We start from the raw sequence: 3,753 nt of genomic DNA, 5'->3' as shown, positions 1-3,753 counted from the left end.
CAGATCCGCGTCTCCCGCAGCTCTCCGAGGTCCAGAAGGCGCGCCTCCGCATGAAGGACCAGGAGCACATCCGGCGCGCGGCGCGGCTCCACGCGGCCGTCACGCAGGAGCAGGAGCGCAACGCGTTCCTGGAGCGCATCCAGGCCGAGGAGGTCCGCCGCGAGCAGGCCCGCATCGCGGCCGCGCGGCCCGTGCCGCCGCCGCCGAACCGCGCGACCGGCGCGGGCGACGACAGCGACGAGGGCTGGGAGGAGAGCGACGAGGACGATCCCGTCGAGGACCTCATCCACCGCGAGCGCATCCGCGAGCGCGACCTGCTGCGGACGCCCGGCTGCCTCGCCCTCGGCCGCAAGGCCTTCCGCCTCGAGGACATGCCGCGCGTCACGGAGCGCGACCGCGAGATCCTGCGGCGCGTGCTCTACATCCTCCGCGAGGCCGAGCGGTTTTGCGCCGGCGTCCGCAGCGCACGCGTCGCGCCGTCGTCGGAAATGATTTGGGCCCCTCGACGCGCGCGTTTGCGAGCTTCGACGCCTTCGAGGGGTACTTCGCGGAGACTTCGCGGAGACTTTGATGTTTTCGCAGGCGCAACTGCGGCGAGCTCGAGGTCCCGCGGCCGCGGGAGTGGGCGAACTCCGAGCTCGGCGACACGATGACGACGGAGGCGATCCGCGCGCGCTTCGACCTGCGGCGCGACGACGGCGTCTTTTTTGTGTGTTTTCGCGCGTCGCGCGGACGACGTCTCGCCCGAAACGAGCCCGTCGTACGCGCGACCGCCGTTGATGTGGTCCGTTACGCGTCGCAGGCGCCTCCAGCGCCTCTTCCCGAACCACGACTTCCGCCTCTCGTGGTCCGTGCGCTTCAACGTCGTGGTCCAGACCATCGACGCGATCGCGCTCGACTCGAACCTCGAGCTCACGCGCGTCGACATGGAGGTCCGCCGCTCCACGGTCGGCGTCTACGAGGACTCGCTCGCCTGCCAGCTCCTGGGCCAGACCTACTACGTCCACCCGGACAAGACGATCAAGATCACGGTCGACCTCGTCGTCACGAGCGAGGTCATCGGCGCGTTCCCGCGTCCGCGACGGCCGTCGTTCCGCGCGCTCGCGAGATCGTTTCCCCTCGCAGGCACGGCCCCGGGCCGCGCCGAGGTCCACATCAAGGAGCTGGGCTTCCACTTCATCGACCCGCTCGCGCCCATCGCGGAGAAGGAGATCGTGCCGCGCGTCCGCGTGTTCATCCCGTACCTCGGCATCGAGGGCTGGATCAGCATCACGTCGCGCGGCCCCGCGTCCTTCTCGACGCGCTCGAGAGCTTCGTTCGACGCGTCGAGAGCCTCGCCCGACGCACCCTTGGGACGCCACAGGTTGGACGACGGCCACCTCATCGTCGAGCTCAAGTACCTCCAGGCCATGCACGTCAAGAACCGCATGCTCAAGAAGTGCTGCTACACGCTCTACCTCGTCGAGCTCGCGGACAGGCTCCGGGGCGAGGCCTCCCGCGAGACCCTCAAGACGGCGCGCAAGAACGTCGTCGAGGTCCGCTCCCGCGTCCGCGAACGCGCGCCGACGCGACCGCGTCGTCTCCGTAGGCCGAGGGCGAGTACCAGCTCGCGCTGTCGAACTACCGCCAGATGGAGCTCTGGTGCTCCCAAAAGGTGTGTGTGTGGGCTTGCGAAACCATCGATCGATCGCCGTCCCCTCCGCAGCTCGACATGGTCGTGCTCGCGCGCCCGACGCTCGCGGGCGTCATCCGCAAGTTCGCGAACGCGATCGCGCGCAAGGCCGCCGAGGCCCGCGGCGAGACCTTCGTGCCCACGCCCTACGACGAGACGGCCGTCGACGCCGTCGTCGTCACGGCGGTCCCGCCCGTCGCGCCGGAGCCCGCGCCGGAGCCCGCGCCGCCGGCCGTCGCGGCCATGGACGCGCGACGCCCGCGTCCGTCGTTTGCACTCGTTTTTTGTTCGAATTGTTTGTTTTGTAGGTCTCGGCGCCGGCGGGGCCGCCGCTCAAGGCGCTCGCGGGCATGTCGCGCAAGGAGCTCGTCGCGGAGCTCGACGCGGCGGGCGTGACGAAGAAGGGGCGGGCCGTGGGCACCAAGGGCCTTTTGGAGATCCTCCGCGACCTCGTGCGCCGCCTCCGCGCCGGCGAGCCCGCGGCGACGCTCAAGGTGCCGCGGAAGCCGAAGTCCGCGGAGGAGCTGTTCTGCCTCGACAAGGCCGAGCAGCTCGCGTGCCGCGCGAGGACCCGGCGTCCGTCGACTTCGAACTTTCCCGCGCGCGAACTGTCTTGTCGTCGCAGGCCACGCTCGTCGCGGACGGCGCGAAGAAGGTCGTCTTCGAGTACTCCAAGACGGGCAAGAACGGCTCCGACTACCTCAAGGCGCGCTGGCGCGGCCTCGCGGAGACGGACCCGCTGCGCCTCGAGTTCGACGAGCTCGCGCGGCGCGACGTCGCCGCGGCGGCGGCCGACGAGCTGCCCGTGGACCGGCTCCAGCGCGCGCCCGACCCCGGCCTCGTGAACCTGCCGACGATCTGGCCGCGCATGCGGTTCCCCGTCCGCGTCGCGACTCCCGAGGCGTCGCGCGACGAAGGCTCTTTCCGGCGTTCAGGTACGCGCAGCCGGAGTGCGGCGTGCGCTACCCCTACGGCTCCAAGCTCGGCCTCTTCAAGGGCCGCGTCGGCGGCGGCGTCCGATATTTCGAGCGACTGGCGTCCGTCTCGTCCGAGACGCGCGTCCGCGAGAGACTCGACGCCTTCGATTCGACGCCTCGACCGCGCGAAACTTCCGCGTGCTCTAGTGCTTCGGCTGCTGCGTCTGGGCCCAGTGCGCCGCGCGGCCCGAGGAGTTCCCGAACCTGCTCAAGGCCCTGGCGACGGTCCCGCGCGTACGCGAAGCCGCGTCCTCGGTTTCGAGCATTTGGAGCGACGCGACGTCTCGCGTAGGTCTCGCTCTACCTCACGGCGGTGCTCCGGCCCGCGCCTTTCAGGACCACGACGCGCATCTCTGGATCGTGGCGCCGCCCGCAGGTCGACGTCAACGACATGGAGACGCTCCGCGCGCGCGCGCGTCGGCGGCCGCGTCCTGCTCCCGAAACGTGTTTTTGAGAGCGCGCGAGAGGTCCAGGCTCTCGCTCCACGGCCGTGTTCTTCTCGTAGGCATGTGCTACCGCGTCATCCGCGACGCGAAGCGGCGCGCCGGAGGTCACGGGCCGCGGGCCGAGGACGACGCCTGCCCCGCGTACTACGGCGTGGACTTCGTTTCGAACAACGGCTCCCGGAACGGCGGCAAGCTCGTCTGCCAGTACACGGTCCACGAGGGCACCAAGACCCTGAAGATGAAGAGCGCCCCGGCGGACCGTCGGCCTTCCCGCGTCGAAATTCTTTTTTGAGACGCACCGGACCCCGCGGCCCGTAGCGCGCTTCGAGGCCATCGGCCACAATGCCGGGTCCCGCGGCAACGTCCTGAGCCACCCGACGGCCGTCGCCGTCTACCGGCGCGATCTCGGCGTCCACGCGCCGCGCCCATGCCCTCACGTGACCCTCGCAGCGAGCGCCTCGAGCGCAAGAACCGCATCGCCGGCGGCGCGGCCGCGGCGTCCGAAACCCGTCGTCGACGTTCGAAACCCGTCTCGCGCGTAGGCATCGCCGTCTTCAACTTCCCGTGGCACCCCTACGCGCGTCGCCGGCGCGTCTCGCGTCCTCGTGTCGTCACGCTGTCAAAACGTAGGAGGCGCTCCGGTCGCTGGAGAACGCTT

This window comes from Aureococcus anophagefferens, assembly GCF_000186865.1.
Source record: "Aureococcus anophagefferens unplaced genomic scaffold AURANscaffold_5, whole genome shotgun sequence".
Lineage (NCBI taxonomy): Eukaryota > Pelagophyceae > Pelagomonadales > Pelagomonadaceae > Aureococcus > Aureococcus anophagefferens.
This window is presented reverse-complemented; position numbering follows the sequence as displayed.